We start from the raw sequence: 21,250 nt of genomic DNA on the forward strand, positions 1-21,250 counted from the left end.
GTGAGCCTTTAATTTAAGCCAGCTTTCTTTTGTGTTAGCTAGCAGCGATGTTCGTCACTTTATGGAGCATTCTTCAGGACAGTTGCACTGTTGCCAAACTCTGACTTTCAAGATAAACACGGGATGTTTTCCAGCATTACAGCTCGGTCCATGGTCACAAAACACTTCCATACCACCACAGCTTGTTAATCTCACACACACACACACACACACACACACACACACACACACACACACACACCCCGCTCATGTGGTAGTGTAGTAGGGATCTGAGGCTGAACAGGCTTGGTTCTAACAGGGATGTAATATGGCCCCTGTCTCTTACATTTTCCATAGGCCACCCCTAATTCCTAGTGAGGGAAGTTCCCATAATTCCTTGGAGGGATGACTGCTCTGCTCGGCCTGCCCTCCTCACAATGAACTCTGTCCCATGTGTCAACTGCTCTCTTCACATTAACAAACCAGTGTTCCTGATGTGTTTGTGTTGCAGTGACTGTTCTATCTGCTGCCCTAGATTAGCTTTGACTTTTGTTTGCCATGGATTTAATGGCATGACTCACATCATACTAAATCTCTAGGAATTACCCAGTGAGTCCATCTGGCAGGCCTGGAGGCTGAAAGTGGGTTCACAAATGAAACTACTTACAGTCTTCATCATGTAGAAACCTCAGTCACAGTCTCAGTGTATGCCAGGCAGGCAGCTCTGTTTGACACCGTGACTCCCATCATATTATTTCATAAGAAATCCAATATGTGGCGGCACACTCCTTTCATCTGTCATCATCTACTTAAGCTGGAAAAGTGTCGGCTCGATGTATTAATGCAATATGGCCAGAGTCAGGTTTCCTCATCAAGAATCAGGTTTCCTCATTGTGAGACGGCCAGAGTGTTAGTTTTGATTATTAACTGGGTTGTTCAAGCCCTGAATGCTGATTGTCTGACAGCCGTGGTATATCAGACAGTATATGACGGGTACGACAAAACATTTTTTACTGCTGGTTGATGCTTACTCCCCCCTACTTGAGATATCTACTGCAGCCCCCATCCACCACATACAACACCCGTTCTGCCAGTCACATTCTGTTAAAGGTCTCCAAAGCACACACTTCCCTGGGTCGCTCGTCTTTTCAGTTTGCTGCAGCTAGAACGAGCTGCAACAAACACGCAAACTGGACAGTTCTCAATCTCTTCATTCAAAGACTCAATCATGGCCACTCTTACTGACAGTTGTGGCTGCTTTGTGTGATGTATTGTTGCCTCTACCTTCTTGCCCTTTGTGCTGTTGTCTGTGCCCAATAATGTTTGTAACATATTGTGTTATTACCATGTTGTCATGTTGTGTTGCTACCATGCTGTGTTGTCATGTGTTGCTGCCTTGCTATGTTATCTTAGGTCTCTATGTAGTGTTTTGTCCTATATTTATATTTTATCATGACACAAGGCGAGACCCAGATGCAGAAACAGGAGGCAGATGGTTGGAGTCTTACAATATTTATTAATCCAATAGGTTAAGGCAAGAGAATGATCGTGGACAGGGAAAAGGGTCAATACCAGTTCAGAGTCCAAAAGGTACCAAAGGGCAGGCAGAATCAAGGTCAGGGCAGGCAGGATGATCAGGCAGGCAGAATCAAGGTCAGGGCAGGCAGGATTATCAGGCAGGCAGAATCAAGGTCAGGGCAGGCAGGATGATCAGGCAGGCAGGAAAGTAGTCCAGAGTCAGGCAGGGGTCAAAACCGGGAAGACTACCAAAAAGAGAATAGCAAAAGGAGAACGGGAAAAACACGCTGGTTGACTTGACTAACATACAAGACGAGCTGGCAAAGAGAGACAGGAAACAAAGGGATAAATACACTGGGGAAAATAAGTGACACTTGGAGGGGGTTGAGACAATCACAGGAACAGGTGAGACAGATCAGGGCGTGACAGTACCCACCCTCCTAGAGACGCCACCTGGCGTCCTACCTGGGCACATACCTGGCTGACCGGGTTTTCGGCTGTGGAAATCGGCAATGAGGGCCGGGTCCAAGATGTCTTGAGCAGGGACCCAGCACCTCTCCTATGGGCCATAACCATCCCAGTGAACCAGGTACTGAAAACCCCTACCCCGTGGTCGAACCTTCAGGAGGAGTCTCACCGTATAAGCTGGCTGGCCACCGATAACCCGGGGGAGGGATGGGCCTGAAGACATAAGACAAAGGACAATGAGACACAGACTTAATCCTAGACACATGGAAGGTAGGGTGAATACGGAGGGTACGGGGTAACAAGACGGACAGCAGTGGAACTCAGGACTTTAGAGCTGGAAAAAGGACCAATGAACCGGGGAGACAGCTTGTGGGACTCTACCCGAAGGGGCAGATACCGAGTGGAAAGCCATACCTTCTGCCCAATGCGGTAGCGGGGAGCTGGGGTCCGGCAGCAGTCCGCTTGTCGACGATACCTGAAGTTGGTCTTGAGAATAGCCGCCCTGGCTCTTCTCCAGGTACGTCGACAGAGGCGGACAACCATCTGGGCCGAGGGTACGCTGACCTCTTGCTCAGGGAAGAGTGGAGGCTGATAACCCCATAGAGCACTCGAAAGGGGAGTGTCCCGTAGTAGAACTGGGAAGAGTGTTCCAGGCATACTCCACATAGACCACTTGACCACTCCAGGTAGTGGGGTTGGTTGAGACCAGGCACCTTAAGTTGGTCTCCAGGTCTTGGTTGGCTCGCTCCGACTGACCATTAGTTTGGGGATGGAATCCGAATGACAGGCTGGTCGATGACCCAATAAGGGTGCAGAATGTCTTCCAGAACTGAGACCCTGAGAACCCTGAGTGGACACCATCATAAGCTGGGCCGTCTCCTTGGCAGAAGATAGTTTGGGGAGAGGGATGAAATAGGCAGCCTTGGAGAACCGGTCGACTACCATCAGAATGACAGTGTTGCCATCAGAGGGAGGGAGCCCAGTGACAAAGTCCAGAGACCGGGACGATAAAGAACCAGTAGTGGCTGCAGGAGGCTAGAAGGAGCTTGCCGTGGAGTCTTGTTTTGAACACAGACTGTGCAAGCGGCGACAAAGGCAGAGACGTCAGAAACCATTGTCGGCCACCAGAAACATTGTCGAAGGAAGGCTAGTGTACGACGGGTCCCTGGATGACAGGGCAGCCTGCAGGAATGAGCCCATTCCAGGACCGGACTGGGTTAGGTTCCCCTTCAGGTCCAGGCTGGGAGCGTTGACCCTCGTGAACCAGGTTCTCAATACCCCAATCCACAGTGGCAGCAAGGCATGAGGTAGGGAGAATGGTTTCAGAGGTCGAGGGTGTGGCAGAGGAACTGTATAGGCGGAAGAGCATCAGGCTTCACATTTTTAGACCCTGGACGGTAGGAAATGGTAAAGTTGAATCAGGTAAACAGGAGGGCCCACCAGGCCTGCCTTGAAGCACTTGGCTGAATGGAGATATTCCACATTTTATGGTCGGTCCAGACCAGGAATGGTTGTTCTGCTCCTTCCAGCCAGTGCCTCCACTCCTCCAACACCATCTTCACTGCCAGGAGTTCTCAGCTGTCAACATCATCATTCCTCTCAGCAGGATTGAGACGATGGGACAGGAAAGCACAGGGATGAAGCTTCTGGTCCTGGGCAGATCGCTGGGACAGGATGGCCCCCACTCCAACATCCGAAGCATCCACTTCCACCACAAATTGACGTGAGTGGTCCAGATGGATGAGGATGGGTGCTGTTGTGAACCGATGCTTCAGGTCCACAAAGGCTTTGTCAACAGCTGAAGACCATTTGAATGGTACCTTGGGGGAGGTGAGTGCCGAGAGGGGGCCCACCAGGGTACTGTAATCCTGAATGAAATGGCTGTAGAAGTTTGCAAAACCAAGAAACCGTTGCAACTGAACCCTGGATGTTGGTTGAGGCCAATCCACCACTGCGTTCACCTTTCCAGGATCCATCTGAACATTGCCCTCAGCAATGACATATCCCAGAAAGGTGATAGAAGAGCGGTGGAACTCACACTTCTAGGCTTTGACAAACAGTTGGTTCTCCAGGAGGCGCTGAAGGACCTGTCTGACATGGAGTACATGTTCTTGGGTAGATCGGGACAAAACAGGATGTCGTCCAGGTTTTACGAACACAAACCGGTTTAGCATGTCCCAAAGCACATCATTGACCAAAGCCTGGAAGACAGCGATGGCTTTGGGGAGTCCAAATAGCATGACCTGGCACTCATAATGTCCACTGGCTGTGTTGAAGGCTGTCTTCCACTCATCCCCCTCATGTTTGCAAACCAGGTGGTAGGCATTCCGAACTTGGAAAACATGGTAGCCCCCTGGAGAGGTTCAAACGCTGAGGAAAGGAGAGGTAGGGGTTAATGATTTTTGACAGTGATATCTTTAAGCCCCCGGTAATCAATGCATGGGCGCAGGGTCTTGTCCTTATTCTCCACAAAGAAAACCCCTGTGCCATCAGGAGATGCAGACGGACGGACGGCCCCAGTAGCCAGAGACTATGTATTCCTCCATAGCAATGGTCTCTGGTCGGGACAGAGAGTACAACTGACCCCGAGGTGGTGTAGTGCCTGGGTGAAGATCAATGGCACAATCATAAGGACGGTGCGGGGGAAGGGATGTAGCACGTGCCTTGCTAAACACTTCCAGGAGGTCATGGTATTCCGTGGGGATAACTCACTCACCACAGATACAGAAAAAAATACTGGGTGATTGGGTTTTTTCAGAGGTGGCAGACAGTCTGAGCTAACTCCCTGATTTGCACCATAATAGCCTTTAACCCATGGTCGTGGCGTGCCGTCAAGGAACTGAGCCCTTCCAAAAGGCCCTGTAGCAACTCCCTATGTCTCCCAATGTTGGCTCCCTGCAGGGAGACAGCTAGGCGGAGCTGGCCCAAGTCTGCTGGGTCTGTCATGGCCAGTTCGTACGATCATGACAAGGCGAGACCCAGATGCAGACACAGGAGGCAGATGGTTGGAGTCTTACAATATTTATTAATCCAATAGGTTAAGGCAGGGAGCCAACATTGGGAGACATAGGGAGTTGCAGGCAGAATCAAGGTCAGGGCAGGCAGGATGATCAGGCAGGCAGAATCAAGGTCAGGGCAGGCAGGATGATCAGGCAGGCAGAATCAAGGTCAGGGCAGGCAGGATGATCAGGCAGGCAGAATCAAGGTCAGGGCAGGCAGGATGATCAGGCAGGCAGGAAAGTAGTCCAGAGTCAGGCAGGGGTCAAAACCAGGAAGACTACCAAAAAGAGAATAGCAAAAGGAGAATGGGAAAAACACGCTGGTTGACTTGACTAACATACAAGACGAACTGGCAAAGAGAGACAGGAAACAAAGGGATAAATACACTGGGGAAAATAAGTGACACTTGGAGGGGGTTGAGACAATCACAGGAACAGGTGAGACAGATCAGGGCATGACAGTATTTATTCATTTATATTAATCCCAGGCCCCCGTCCCCGCAGGAGGCCTTTCGCCATTTGGTAGGCTGTAATTGTAAATAAGAATTTGTTCTTAACTGACTTGCCTAGTTAAATAAGTTCTTGCCTAGTTCCTATTAATTTTGCAACTCACTTCATGTATGTTTTCATGGAAATCAAGGACATTTCTAAGTGACCCCAAACTTTTGAGCGGTAGTGTATACAATTACATTGGTAACCAGTTTATAATAGCAATAAGGCACATCGGGCGTTTGTGGTATATTTTTTAAAATTTATTTCACCTTTATTTAACCAGGTAGGCGAGTTGAGAACAAGTTCTCATTTGCAACTGCGACCTGGCCAAGATAAAGCATAGCAGTGTGAACAGACAACAACACAGAGTTACACATGGAGTAAACAATAAACAATAAACAAGTCAATAACATAGTCGAAAAAAAAGAATCTATATACATTGTGTGCAAAAGGCATGAGGAGGTAGGCAATAAATAGGCCATAGGAGTGAATAATTACAATTGAGCAGATTAACACTGGAGTGATAAATGATCAGATGAACATGTGCAGGTAGAGATACTGGTGTGCAAAAGAGCAGAAAAGTAAATCAAATAAAAACAGTATGGGGATGAGGTAGGTTAATTGGGTGGGCTATATACCGATGGACTATGTACAGCTGCAGCGATCGGTTAGCTGCTCAGATAGCAGATGTTTAAAGTTGGTGAGGGAGATAAAAGTCTCCAACTTCAGGGATTTTTGCAATTCGTTCCAGTCGCAGGCAACAGAGAACTGGAAGGAAAGGCGGCCAAATTAGGTTTTGGCTTTAGGGATGATCAGTGAGATACACCTGCTGGAGCGCGTGCTACGGGTGGGTGTTGCCATCGTGACCAGTGAACTGAGATAAGGCAGAGCTTTACCTAGCATAGACTTGTAGATGACCTGGAGCCAGTGAGTCTGGCGACGAATATGTAGCGAGGGCCAGCCGACTAGAGCATACAGGTCGCAGTGGTGGGTGGTATAAGGTGCTTTAGTAACAAAACGGATGGCACTGTGATAAACTGCATCCAGTTTGCTGAGTAGAGTATTGGAAGCTATTTTGTAGATGACATCGCCGAAGTCGAGGATCGGTAGGATAGTCAGTTTTACTAGGGTAAGTTTTGCGGCGTGAGTGAAGGAGGCTTTGTTGCGGAATAGAAAGCCGACTCTAGATTTGATTTTGGATTGGAGATGTTTGATATGAGTCTGGAAGGAGAGTTTGCAGTCTAGCCAGACACCTAGGTACTTATAGATGTCCACATATTCTAGGTCGGAACCATCCAGGGTGGTGATGCTAGTCGGGCGTGCAGGTGCAGGCAGCGAACGGTTGAAAAGCATGCATTTGGTTTTACTAGCGTTTAAGAGCAGTTGGAGGCCACGGAAGGAGAGTTGTATGGCATTGAAGCTCGTTTGGAGGTTAGATAGCACAGTGTCCAAGGAAGGGCCAGAAGTATACAGAATGGTGTCGTCTGCGTAGAGGTGGATCAGGGAATCGCCCGCAGCAAGAGCAACATCATTGATATACACAGAGAAAAGAGTCGGCCCGAGAATTGAACCCTGTGGTTCAATGGCCAATATACCAAGGCTAAGGGCTGTGTCCAGGCACTCAGAGTTGCACCGTGCGTAAGAACAGCCCTTAGCATGGTATATTGGCCATATAACACACTTCCTCAGGCCTTATTGCTTAAGTAGACCATGTGTGGGTGGAATCTTAGCTTTGAGTATTTAGAGCACACTGTGTAATAGGTGAGTGTTTACAGTTAACATTGTGTCTATACAGTAGTGTCTATAGTGTATGCAATAAGGGTGCTGCCGTTCAATTTTCTATTCTCTTTGGGCTCCTAGTCTTTCACCCCTTTCCTTTGAATACCAACCGCTGTGTTATTTCAGTTTTGATTGGATGTGACCGGTGAGGTCATAATGTAATTACGGCACAGCATCACCAAATTTCGCCAAAACCTTCCTTCCCCTCCTCCATCCATCCCTCTCGTCCGTCCTCCACTCTGGTCTCCCCTCCCCTGGTCTGGCCTGTTCTGGTCTGCAGCACAGAGGAGCCTTTTCCTGCTCGAGGCCTTTCTGCTCCCTGTTCACTGTCTCAACACCCAGTTTACAGGTCAGGGGAAGGAAAGAGGAGTGGAGGCAGCAGCAGGAACCAGGAGGAGAATCAACACAACAGACCCAACCTGATGAGAGGGGGAGAGAGAAAGAGAGAGAGAGATAGCGAGATAGAGAGTAAGCAGGCGAGAGAGAGAGAGAGAGTAAGCAGGCGAGAGAGAGCGATAGCATGAGAGAGAGAGAGAGAGAGAGAGAGAGAGAGAGAGAGTGCAGGAGGAGAGAGTGCAGGAGAGAGAGAGAGAGAGAGGAGGGAAAGAGAGAGAGAGTGCAGGAGAGAGAGGAAGAGAGGGGGAGAGAGAGAGATGATCTCCCACCGTCCCATGCTATAGAAACTCCTGACCTTCGTGCAAAAAATTAACAGTGCCATTATTGACTATGAAAATAGCCCCTATCTCATGTGAGATGGAAAATGGGTGGCCATGAAACATTTACAACGCCGTGTGATGATTCCATTGTTGCACAATACGTTCCCTCCTTCCCGCCCTCCTGTGATTGCGTAAAGGTGTGAAATGAAAACGAGAGTCGGAAAAGATCTTCACTTATTTGGCCAACAGCAGCGGTGGTTTGTCAGGGTGACCGTTGTGGTGACCCTGGTGACCGTGAAGACAGAGGTCTGGGCAACTGGACTGGAGAAGTGTTCAGTTCCTGTCTGCCAGCCCTCGTAAACATGGGAGAGGGAAGTGAAGTGACATGGAAAAGGGAAGAATGTGTAGAGTGTGTAGGAGATCAAAGCACCAGACCTCAGGGTGGTGGTGGTGGTGTGTTGTGGTGCAGAGGGGAGCTACCGCTGCACAGTCAGTAAATCTCTGCTCAACTTCAAGTGTGTTTCAAGTGTGATTTACAATAACAACACCACTCCCAGATCCCTGGTGGAGGCTAACTAACGCCATGGTCCCTTTCATTGCAAACGGCTAAGTGCCGAGACATGCACAAGAAAAGACAAGTCTGCACTGAAAAGAAGGCAAAATTGTATATATCAACTGATCATGAACATGGATGGTAAAACTGAAATAGCTGTGTCATGGATGGTCTCAGCTGCACAATTGGTGTCCTTTATGGCCATTTTCTTGTCTAGGTGATTGTGAATGTCTGGTGTTGTGTCCCGCCCCGGCAGTATGTCTGAGATGTCTGTAGACTGCACTGCTCCAGGCTGTGTCGGCAGTATGTCTGAGATGTCTGTAGACTGCACTGCTCCAGGCTGTGTCGGCAGTATGTCTGAGATGTCTGTAGACTGCACTGCTCCAGGCTGTGTCGGCAGAGTGTCTGAGATGTCTGTAGACTGCACTGCTCCAGGCTGTGTCGGCAGTATGTCTGAGATGTCTGTGTCGGCAGTATGTCTGAGATGTCTGTAGACTGCACTGCTCAGGCTGTGTGTCTGGATGTCTGTAGACTGCAGCTGTCTGAGATGTCTGTAGACTGCACTGCTCCAGGCTGTGTCGGCAGAGTGTCTGAGATGTCTGTAGACTGCACTGCTCCAGGCTGTGTCGGCAGAGTGTCTGAGATGTCTGTAGACTGCACTGCTCCAGGCTGTGTCGGCAGTATGTCTGAGATGTCTGTAGACTGCACTGCTCCAGGCTGTGTCGGCAGTATGTCTGAGATGTCTGTAGACTGCACTGCTCCAGGCTGTGTCGGCAGTATGTCTGAGATGTCTGTAGACTGCACTGCTCCAGGCTGTGTCGGCAGTATGTCTGAGATGTCTGTAGACTGCACTGCTCCAGGCTGTGTCGGCAGAGAGTGAGATCTAGACCCTCACTCTCTCCCAGTCATCTCCTCTCACAGCCTTTGTTATTTTAAGATACGGACATTCCACCACCCTGTCACTCTGTCTGTCACACAAGTAAACATAGACACACACTCACAGATATCCCTTAGTCATCTTCACATTCGTTTTCCCTCTTAACTGAAGTACTCTTTTTAACCTACTGAGTTGAGCCGAGCTGTACTTCACTGGCCTGGTTACCATCCATCATAGTTGCTGGAACTGTGCTGGAAAGGACAGAGTGGAAAGAAAATATCTGAGCCAGCACAGTAGAGAGAGATTCCTCTTAGAGAGAGAGAGAGAGAGAGAGAGATTCAGGATGGAGAGAGAGAGAGAGAGAGAGAGAGAGAGAGAGAGAGAGAGAGAGAGTTGCTGGAGAGAGAGAGAGAGAGAGAGAGAGAGAGAGAGAGAGAGAGAGAGAGAGAGAGAGAGAGAGAGAGAGAGAGAGAGAGAGAGAGAGAGAGAGAGAGAGAGAGAGAGAGAGAGAGAGAGAGAGAGAGAGAGAGAGAGAGAGAGAGAGAGAGAGAGAGAGAGAGAGAGAGAGAGAGAGAGAGAGAGAGAGAGAGAGAGAGAGAGATGGCCTGACCCTGATCCTTGTTATCTGATGACCCCAACATTGACCCCTGCAGTCAACCAGCCAATCCTGCCCTGAGAGATTAGAAGATAAGGAAGTGGAGAGGGGAGAGATGTGTGTTTGACACATGAGTCGGCACAAACACTCTTTTGTAAACACACTTATACAAACAAATCCTGCATGCACAGTCATCCCTGTCACAAATACACAAAGTGAGTAAGACACGCACACACACACACACACACTGATCTTCTGCTCGATCTCTCAGGTAAACAACTGGCAGTGTGTGTACAATCTCCGGGAGGTGAGATTCCAATAGGCTCACGCTTGACCTGCTTACTGAAAGCTTATTTTACCCTTTACTGACACACTTCACTTCCTTCAACTTCTCTGCATCCATCCATCCATTCATCCTTCCTCTATTTCCTTACCCTATTTTCACCTTTTTCACCCAACTCCCTCAGCTCCCCCATCCTCACACATCATTTACTATCCTCCAAAACACCCCCCACCCTCTCCCTCCCAAAATCTTCAGGGTAGTAACAGTCTGCATGAGTGCATTTGAGAGCCCAAGCGTTCCTTTCTTCGGGGTGTCCTGCTGAGCTGTGCCAACGCTGTGAAACATCTGTGCTCCAATTTCTTTCTCTTTTATCTGAGTACACATGTAGCTGTCTCTAAGACTGCCCAACCAGTTAGTAGGCTACATACTGCAGGTCAACCTATGGGTCCAGATGTTCCACAGCTGGAGCGGGAGAACATGCAAAACAGTATTCGGCGACAATCTTACACATCAAACACACACTACATCCACCCATATGTCCAAAAACACACACACACACACACACACAGGTCAAATAATGATCTGTAAATCTCTACGTTGGGTTTCTCTACCAATGACAAGGGGAGATGCTGATGGCTGCCATGTGCTTTCAGATTTTTCCCTTGTCCTCTCTGATGCTTCTGAATATAATAGAGCCCCATCCATGACTGTCACCTCTCACGCTTAACTGACTCCTAAACTCAGTCTGTTGTTCCTGTTTAACTGTGCTTGCTGCTCATGCCTGTTTTAGACTTTAGAAGTTGACTGGTGAAAATGACTGGGGAAATAACTCAATTTTTATTCCAGTTGTTAGAAATGATTTGTTTACATCTCGTACGTAAGTAACGCCCTGGATCAGAGCTGGCTAGTAGATAGCTGACAAGCTCATGTGGGCATAGTGGCACCACAATTAAAAACACAAAGGCCTCCCTTTTGGTAGTTAATAACTAATGTGAAACATGCTTGCTATATCTGGCCTTGGAAATGTTAACCAGTTCATCAAAATCGTCCAAATCGCACATGCCTACAGTATGAGAGATTATTCAATCCGTCCTCAAATGAGGGGGGCGCTATTGAGATTAGACCATTTCAGAACAGTATTTTTAAACAAATATTTCTCATTGATGTATCTAAAAATGTTAAATGTTTCCAATGACCAGCCTCCTCTGATATGTACGTGTATTTATCTTTCAACCAGACACACACAGAGAAGGTGATCTAAGCTGACTGACAAGAGTTGTATGACAGCACAAATGACAGGTCCTGTTTAGGAAAACATTATCTCTGAGTTATCATGTTCATAGAGTCTAGTTTAATAATGAATGTGCGGATGAGAATGTGTTTTCATACTGGTACTTCAGCAAGGCTCTGTAAACACAGGGCCTAAGCTCCAGGAAGCCTCAAAACTCATGGCCCCCAACCCCTACCTTGTGTCCCTCATCTCCCAATCCCTGTGTCCATACCGTCCCTCACCATGGAGCTCTCTGGACCTCCCTGCCCTTCTCATTTCTTTCCCCACCCTGTCAGAGGGAGAGAGGTGATGGCAGAGTCACACACACTGAAATGGAACATAATAGATATGGCCCAATACACCAGTAGATTAACCAACACACAGAGACACAACAACACATCCACACACTCACACACATGAATAAAGTTGAACATGGGAACAGTCTATTGAGTCCAGACTATAATAATCGGGGTAACTCTATACTCCTGAGAGAGATTCCTGGGCAGAAGGGGTGGAGCCCTTTAACATTGACTACACACTGAGATCCACTGCACCACGGAAACATCTCACTCATACCCAGAGAGCTCTGCTAGGAAAATAAATAGACAGATCATATACGTTCAGAGAGACTCCCCTCACACAGCCACACAGAGAGAAAATACAAAGACACACAGAGAAAACACTAACAAAGGACACACAGGAAGCAAACAGAAGATGGGTACAACAAGGCCTGGCAGTTATAAAATATGTATAATAATAATGTGCCTGTAATAAAATCTGGTGTTATAAGTGGCTTCATGTACCCATCATGTACATAACTAACAAAAGCACATACGGATTCATTTGTGTGGGGGGAAACAAAGCGCCCTCCATGTGGTGTGGACAATGAGGTGAACCTCACCCCACAACGAAGAGATCAAATGTTTCTAACAACTACAAGTCTACTGTGTAGGTAAGAGAATGCTAGAAGATCAGGTTCGAGATAAGAGTGGAAGGTAACACTAGAGGTTATTTTGGAGGAGGGGGAGCAGGGGGACCTGTTTTACCACATAGCCTGTGAACGACAGACAGACAGACAGACAGACAGACAGACAGACAGACAGACAGACAGAGACAGACAGACAGACAGACAGACAGACAGACAGACAGAGACAGACAGACAGACAGACAGACAGAGACAGAGACAGATGTGGCAGACAGACAGACAGACAGACAGACAGAACAGACTTAAGCCACTAATGGGTGATTTGACAGACAGACAGACAGACAGACAGACAGAGAAGATCAGACAGACGACAGACAGACAGACAGACAGACAGACAGACAGACAGACGACAATGACAGACTCTGTTTTTTTAAGGGACAGACAGACAGACAGATGGGGGACGAATGTTTAAATAAACACCCGGCAATGACACACACACACACACCTCCTCTACAACCAGCAGCACACACAGCCTGCTGTCTTAATTTTTTTATTGAACTTTTATTTAACTAGGCAAGTCAGTTAAGAACAAATTCTTGTTTACAATGACGGCCTACCCCGGCCAAACCCTTCCCTAACCCAGGCGACGCTGGCCCAATTGTGAACCGCCCTATGGGACTCCTGATCACAGCCGATTGTAATACAGCCCGGTATAGAACCCAGGTCTGTAGTGACGCCTCTAGCACTAGTGCCTTAGACCGCTGCGCCACTCGGTCCCATTGCTCCATTGATTGAATCACACAGCGCATCAGGATACTTACTGATGGTTAAAGGCACAGGTTTTAGTGATTTTTCATAGTGGCTGGAAGCAGCTGTAGCTGAGGCCTCTGGATGGGATGCCTGTTCATCTACAGTAACACTATTGATTTGAACATCCAGAACTCATATTGACAATTCTCAGAACATGCCCTATGCTGTATTCATAAAATAGAGTGTAGAATATGGCGCTGAACCACGATCACATGCAAGCATGCAAAGCCCCTTTAGCTGTGTCCTGTTCTCTCATGTTCTGACTGTTTGCAGCACTACCCTAGTACCAAGATACAACCAGAATAGGAGTATTGTATGTAGTATAACCGCTTTGTGGTAAAGCATATTTGCGCTAGAAAATTGCACTAGAAATGTTACTGGTAAAACCTAAACTAAAATGAGGCTATGAGCTAATGCTAAAATGAACCCCGTGCCCCTTCTGTCTCAATCATCAGTTGGTGAGAAATATGTCGCTCTGGAGACTAACTGTCACAAAGGTGTTACATAACCAAAATAATTTCCACATCCTTTGACCTGAATGAGAACACTCAGAGTAACACTCATTATTCATGTCATTGTGACCATCAGGTCTCATTGTATCACAAGAATGGATTACAGATGCACATGACTTAAGGAACATTCACAGTGCTAAAAATATAAAGGCTAACTTTGGGTACTTTGAAGCATCTGTGGCGGAAAGAGGAAGGCTTATGTCCAGGATTTGTGGAGCTGCTCTCTGACTTCAGAAGAGGAAGTGATGTGAGTAAGAGATCCTTCCCCTGCTTTTCTCTTTTACATCTCTTTTTCAAATCCAAACAAGGTCATATTAACAGGAATACACAGTGGATTTCACCCAGCAATCCTCATGCAGAATAGTAACAGAATATTTTCTTAGTATTGTCTTGCCTGATCTTTGTGCAAAGGAGGAAACCTAGACCTTGTGCATTCAGTGTACACTAAATAATAGTCCCCCTTAACCAGTTTAACCCTAATTGAAATCCCAGTGCATGACGTTGACAACATCCTTGCATCTGTAAACACCATAGAAAATAGGTTAAATGTATACCATTTAGCCATGGAAAGTCCCCTTTCACTGAAATAGAGCATGAGAACAGTTACGCTTGACTGCTGTGATGACTTCCCTAGTGAAGGCTGGCCAGCATCTAAAAGTAGATACAAAGGAAACTCAGATCCTCAGATCCTCTAATACCACTCTGCCTTGTTGGGTCTGAGAGGAGGTATGGAGATGAGTTGAGGAGTCATAATATCTGCTCTTACTCAATGGGACATTTTGCTTGCTAGCAGTCCTGGGATAACTATAGTTTTAAATATGCTAAATCCATAGATTAGCCCCTAATTTATTTATTTCAATTGACTGATTTCCTTATGTTAACTGTAACTCAGTAAAATTGTTGGCTGTTGTGTTTATATTTTTGTTCAGTATATATATTTTTAATACCTTGCATATAAAATACCTTTCAATATTGTGTTTTTCTGAGAGGTATTCAAAATACTTTCAAAGGTGATTTTCCTGAGACCTTTATTTGAATATCAAAGGAAATAATTGCCTGTAGTTGATGTTCTATATCTGACTACTGTTGGACTACCTCAAGTATTTGAAATGTTGGTGTTTTCTAATAAACTACAAAACACAAACTTACTTTTTCTGCCCAGGTCTGCTTGCTAGACATTACAAGAAATAGTTTTGTTTCTCTAAATGTCTGTCTGTCTCTCGCTCTCTCTCACTTTCACATAACTCCATAGGGCTAGAGACAAGTCAGGTAACCACAGACTGTCACAACAATCCATGTTCACTTACAAGAAAGGCACTTCACATTTGTTTTGTCATTTAGCAGACATTCTTATCCAAAGTGACTTTCAGGAGAAATTAGGGTTGTGCTTTGCTCAAGGGCACATCGACAGATGTTTCACCATGCTGGGGCCGTAATAACAGCTGCCAGATGTGTGGAGTCTCAAGAGCCCAGTCACATTCTCACAGACAATGGAATGCTTGTGAGTAGCCCCAACAGGAAGTGAGGTCAGGGCTCTTGACCCCTCCCCTGAGCTAAGTGGGAGCTGCAAGGTTGGGGGTTCCTCTCTCCTCTGTGAGGCTTTGCAGTGCACTCTCTCTCAAATGTCTTGTCCCATCATAAACTCCCTGACAATGTGCAGTCAGTCCATAATGAGCGCTTGCTAGACATCCAGATTACTCACTGTCCATTCAAACTGCCAACGCTTAAGTGGAGTACGTCACTGACATGGAGGTACGAAAAGAATTGGCGCCTTAGAGGGTAGGTACGCCCACGTGTCGAAGAGCCTCTCTCAGTTTCCAGAGAAACAGAACGTTAACTTTGAGTCTCCTTTTGATTTCTCCCAAATATACAGTGTGTTTCTATTCAAGATCATTTCACAATTTCCCTGCTTCTGAGAGAACACCTCCCACGCAGCTGGTGGAGGAGGAGAGGTGGAAGGAGGAAAGGTGGGAAGGATGTCTACAGTTGGTGGGTGGGGTTTGCCCAATCACTGCCTGTCTCTTACTATGCAGCTCTATTCACTCTCAACTCACTCACCAACACAGGGAGAGAAAGCAGACAGTTTATGGACTATATGTTTAATCTGTGTGAGTTTCATTACCTAGTTTCATTTGCCACCAAGATGTGTGTAATGTGTCATGTGGTCTCTGGCTGCTGTATACAACAGCATTACATTGATGTCACTCTGCATCGCGGTACAGTAACTAGGCTGGATTTCTGGCTTGATAATGACTGACAGAACATGCCCATACTCACCTCTCCCCTACCTTCTTGACTGACAGCAGACTAATTGCCATGATGTATTGATTAAAGACAAAAACAAGAATGAGTCAACATGAACAACTGACTCAACGCTTATTTACATGTTTTGCTATGAGCCATATCAAAGTTGAAATGCAAATACATTTCCTTTCCCTAATAGTAAAATCTAATTACAAATAATGTATGGGAAACACTGAAATTATTCAGTATATGAATAGCCTGTATGCCAGAGACAGTAATTCTAGTACTGTAGTCTGTCAGAAGACTCCTCAGGTCTCAGGCTAGTTTAGATTTGGAGGAGCACTGGACTCACGTTCATCCAGGGAGCGCGAGGGCTCCGGAAGTGAGGTGGTGGAACATTAAGGACGAAAACATCTGGACTTCATTTGTACACTGGACAGAGAAAAACTCACAATGAAAATGCAATTTGTTATCCTGTAAGTCTAATTAGTGACTATGAATAAAGGTAGAGGGTTTATCTGAACATTATAAGTGAAAACCATTAACCACCAATGGGACTGGTGTTCATATTCTGTAGTAGGACGTTTCGACAGTGGTTCTGAGGAAATATGTGTGTGACCGGCGCGTAATGTGCGCGCGCCTCCCTGTTGTTCCATAGCCGGTGGAGCTGTTGTTATCAGAGTTAGAGAAGGAACAACCACACGGACACTGGGAATAGAGCAACAAAGGAGAAAGTATGAGCCAAACGAAAAGTCTTAGGCATTGTCTTTAAAGTATTTTGTATTGGGAATCATTCAGTCTTCGCAGTATATACTTTTTTTTGGAGGCAGAGTAGTTCCAGCTATGGATTTACCTTTGACCAGACAAGCAACACTGCCCAGTCGTCATCCGAACTTTTGATATTCCTCATTACCCTCGACCCAGAAGAAGACAGCGCTCACAAATCAGGTGAACTTTTGAAAATGCATTTGATTTGGAGATAGGTAGCCACATGCTACACCTTTGTCGACAACAACCACAACTACACCGGCCGACTTCGCACATGGGGTAAGTGGTTTCATGTGTAAACCTACCAGCCAAATTGTACAATTGTGGCAAGTGTACACTCTACACGTGCCGTTTGTTAGAAAAACAAAGAAACTATCAATCAATGAACAATGTGCAGCGAGTCTGCAACACACGAGGGCGGTTATGAACTTCGCCCATTTTGGGAAGATATAGCCTATTATTTTATATTAACCTACCCAAAGACCTATTTAGTGGCAACCACTGACGTCTAATCACACAGGATTGTTTAACCCTAATGATACTAGAATTGGGCAGCATGAATGATCACAAGGGTGCAGTCAAACGTGTTGAGAGGTTATCAGTATATAACGTGAAAGGAAACCACACACAAATTCTAAGAGAAGCTTATGGGTGTCTTGGGTGATGCCTTATTATTGTCCCTCAAGGTTGTACATTAGATGGTTAATCGAACAACCAGAAAATGATCCCTCAATAAATATGTTGTTTTTATTCTCCGAGAATAACAGATGTTTTGGAACGTTGTGTTTAATGAGTAACATGATCCATTAAATATTAACAAGCCACGGTGCCCGCTGCTGGCGGATCCACTACTGCTCTATGTGTATTGTAGTTTGTCGAGGGGGGTGGGGCTGTGGTCCCCTGGCTTTAGCTTCGCAGGGGGCTTCTATACGTCTTGTAGCGGTTGCAAGACCCGCTGTGCCCCCCTCGTGTGTTGTCGAGGTCCGCTCATCCGTCACTGTAAAGGGCGCATTGTCCTGAAAGGATGTTTTAATAAAACAAAAGGCTCCATTATACCATCTCACCGGAGCGGAGCTGCTTGGTGGGCGGATCGGGGTCCCCAAGTGCCTGGTGGATTAAACCTCATTTCCATTCTAAAATGTTTTCAAGTGTTCCAAAATGAATAAAGGCTAATATATATATATATATATATTTTTAGCAACACTGCTCAGTTTTATCTTAAAAGATAAAGAAACTGTTCATAATTCTATTGTAAAAGCCTGCACACTTTCACAAACCATTCCATTAGGCTAACCTATTTGTTCTGTCATACTGTACATGTATAATCTGCTGAGGTCTTAACTGACTACAAAACCAAATCAAAGTTTAGTTGTCACATGCTTTGTAAAACAACAGGTTTAGTCTACTAGCCCTTTCCAACAATGAAGAGAGAAACATTTAAAAATGATAGAAAAAATGTATTACACAAGGAAAAGATACACAATGAGTAATGGTAACTTGGCTATATATACTGGGTACCAGTATGTAGTCGATAATATTTCACCTGTTATTTAACCAGGTAAGCTAGTTGAGAACATGTTCTCATTTACAACTGCGACCTGGCCAAGATCAAGCAAAGCAGTGCGACACAAACAACAACACAGTTACACATGGAATAAACAAGCGTACAGTCAATAACACAATAGAAGAAGAAAAGTGAGTCTATACAGTGTACGAGGTAATTGAGGTAGATGGGTATTATAGGTAGGGGTAAAGTGACTAGGCAACAGGATAGATAATAAGCAGCAGCAGCAGCGTATGTGATGAGTCAAAAGAGAGCGCAAAAAAGGTTCAATGTAGATATTTGGTTAACTATTTAGCAGTCCTACGGCTTGGGCGTAGAAGCTGTTCAGGGTCGTTTTGGTTCTGGACTTGGTGCATCGGTACCGCTTGCCGGGCGGTAGCAGAGAGAACAGTCTATGACTTGGGTGGCTGCAGTCTTTGACAGTTTTTAGGGCCTTCCTCTGACACTGCTTGACATTACAGTTCAGCGTGTTGAATATGTGGATTAAGATGTGTGGAACAGGATGTGTCATAATTGTCTGGGTTGTGTGGATTTAGGTGACTGCTGTGATGTCTGTTATGGTGTGTTTATGACCCATTCTGCACCTTGGCCAGGATGAATGAAAGTGTTTGTTAGGATCACAGTTTTGGGTCAAATTGACAATGAAAAGCATAAATGCACCCTGCACGTTTCTGCTCTTTGAAAGAATAGCATTATGCAAAAACACCTTCCAGACACACCCACACAGAATGAGGGTGTCGGTAATCTATTCATGGGTAAGAGAAACACAGAGATAAGCAGATAAGGAGGAGGAACTAGTGTTTTATTACCCTGATAAAAACACCCATTCATCATTCTCTCTCTCTCTGTCCTCAGCTCACTCTCTCTCCTCAGCTCACTCTCTCTCTCTCTCTCTCTGTCCTCAGCTCATTCTCTCTCTCTCTCTCTCTCTCTCCTCAGCTCAGCTCTCTTCTCTCTCTCTCTCTCTGTCCTCAGCTCTTCTCTCTCTCTCTCTCTCCTCTCTCTCTGTCCTCAGCTCTCTCTCTCTCTCTCTCTCTCTCTCTCTCTCTCTGCCTCAGCTCACTCTCTCTCTCTCTGTCCTCAGCTCAGCTCTCTCTCTCTCTCTCTGTCCTCAGCTCACTCTCTCTCTCTCTCTCTCTCTCTCTCTCTCTGTCCTCAGCTCATTCTCTCTCTCTCTCTCTCTCCTCTCTGTCCTCAGCTCATTCTCACTCTCTCTCTCTCTCTCTCTCTGTCCTCAGCTCATTCTCACTCTCTCTCTCTCTCTCTGTCCTCAGCTCATTCTCACTCTCTCTCTCTCTCTCTCTCTGTCCTCAGCTCATTCTCTCTCTCTCTCTCTGTCCTCAGCTCATTCTCTCTCTCTCTCTCTGTCCTCAGCTCATTCTCTCTCTCTCTCTCTCTCTCTCTCCTCTCTCTCTCTGTCCTCAGCTCACTCTCTCTCTCTCTCTCTCTGTCCTCAGCTCACTCTCTCTCTCTCTCTCTCTCTCTCCTCAGCTCACTCTCTTCAGTGTGCTGGCCATTAAGCATCTCTAACATGTTAAAAGCTCCTGATGACATTAGCTCATGCTTAACCAATGGAAACAGAGCACCAAATAAAGACAAGCAAACATTTCTCCATGATAACATAATTTGAGAGGGGTGGTGGGTGGGAGAAGGACATACACTGAGTGTACAAAACATTAAGAACACCTGCTCTTTCCATGACATAGACTGACCAGGTGAATCTAGGTGAATGCTATGATCCCTTATTGATGTCTCTTGTTAAATTCACATCAATCAGTGTAGAGGAAGGGGAGAAGACAGGTTAAAGACAGATTTTTAAGCCTTGAGACAACTGAGACATGGATTGTGTGTGTGCCATTCAGAGGGTGAATGGGCAAGACAACAGATTTAAGTGCTTTTGAACATGGTAAGGTAGTAGGTGCCAGGCACACTGGTTTGTGTCAAGAACTGAAATGCTGCTGGGTTTTTCACGCTCAACAGTTTCCTGTGTGTATCAAGAATGGTCCCCCACCCAAAGGACATCCTGCTAAGCATTGGAGTTATTGGAAGCATTGGAGTCAACATGGGCCATCATCCCTGTGGAATGCTTTTGACACCTTGTAGAGTCCATGCCTGACAAATTGAGGCTGTTCTGAGTGTAAAGGGGGGAGGTGTTCATAATGTTTGGTGTTTTCAGTGTATGTAGGTGGAGAAGAATATCAGGTGTGAGATGGGGATGTTGTTGTGGTGGTGCTGTGGGTTGTTTCGGGTGTGGATGGGACGCCTGTGCTACCGGGGGGGTGACAGGCTGGAGATAGATATAACCTGATCCAGGTGACTGGCCATCTGCTTTGGGACCATGTGACCTCACGGCTCATTACACTAGAACAAAACCCACCACGCCGCAGCCACCACTGACCTCTGCCAACCCTCTTCACACACGTTCACTTCACACACTTTCATCTCTGGCCCAAGTGACAGAGTCCTGGAGTGCTGCTGTTAACAGCTCCAACACACCAACAGTCAACCATCCACACAGTGTAACCAGGCAGACATGACAGCAGCAACCGCACAGTGTAACCAGGCAGACATGACAGCAGCATCCACACAGTGTAACCAGGCAGACATGACAGCAGCATCCACACAGTGTAACCAGGCAGACATGACAGCAGCATCCACACAGTGTAACCAGGCAGACATGACATCAGCATCCACACAGTGTAACCAGGCAGACATGACATCAGCATCCACACAGTGTAACCAGGCAGACATGACAGCAGCATCCACACAGTGTAACCAGGCAGACATGACAGCAGCATCCACACAGTGTAACCAGGCAGACATGACAGCAGCATCCACACAGTGTAACCAGGCAGACATGACAGCAGCATCCACACAGTGTAACCAGGCAGACATGACATCAGCATCCACACAGTGTAACCAGGCAGACATGACAGCATCATCCACACAGTGTAACCA

At 46.3% G+C, this 21,250-nt stretch overlaps 1 protein-coding gene and 1 long non-coding RNA gene across 5 annotated transcripts in view; one reads left to right on the forward strand and one right to left on the reverse strand.

Moving 5' to 3' along the window:
* Positions 1 to 1,475: 1,475 nt before the first annotated feature.
* Positions 1,476 to 21,250, reverse strand: part of LOC115110550 (uncharacterized) — a 36,231-nt gene continuing 16,456 nt past the window's right edge. Inside the window, exons 2-3 of one of the 2 annotated variants that reach the window (XR_003860648.2) lie at positions 1,975 to 2,178; positions 1,476 to 1,742 (exon numbers count right to left, since the gene is read on the reverse strand). This is a non-coding gene — a long non-coding RNA (uncharacterized LOC115110550). Of the gene's footprint in view, positions 2,179 to 21,250 lie in introns of both variants that reach the window. The other variant, XR_010461188.1, reaches the window with a different exon arrangement.
* The window catches only part of LOC115110548 (sphingosine 1-phosphate receptor 2-like), a 30,543-nt gene continuing 23,070 nt past the window's right edge, over positions 13,778 to 21,250 (forward strand). The window contains exon 1 of one of the 3 annotated variants that reach the window (XM_029636304.2): positions 13,778 to 13,963. The gene's annotated coding sequence lies outside the window, so the exon portion shown is untranslated. Of the gene's footprint in view, positions 13,964 to 16,259; positions 17,008 to 21,250 lie in introns of those variants that run through there. The other 2 variants (XM_029636302.2, XM_029636303.2) reach the window with 2 other exon arrangements.

The sequence above is a fragment of the Oncorhynchus nerka genome, linkage group LG26, assembly GCF_034236695.1.
Source record: "Oncorhynchus nerka isolate Pitt River linkage group LG26, Oner_Uvic_2.0, whole genome shotgun sequence".
In the NCBI taxonomy this organism is placed as follows: Eukaryota; Metazoa; Chordata; class Actinopteri; order Salmoniformes; family Salmonidae; genus Oncorhynchus; species Oncorhynchus nerka.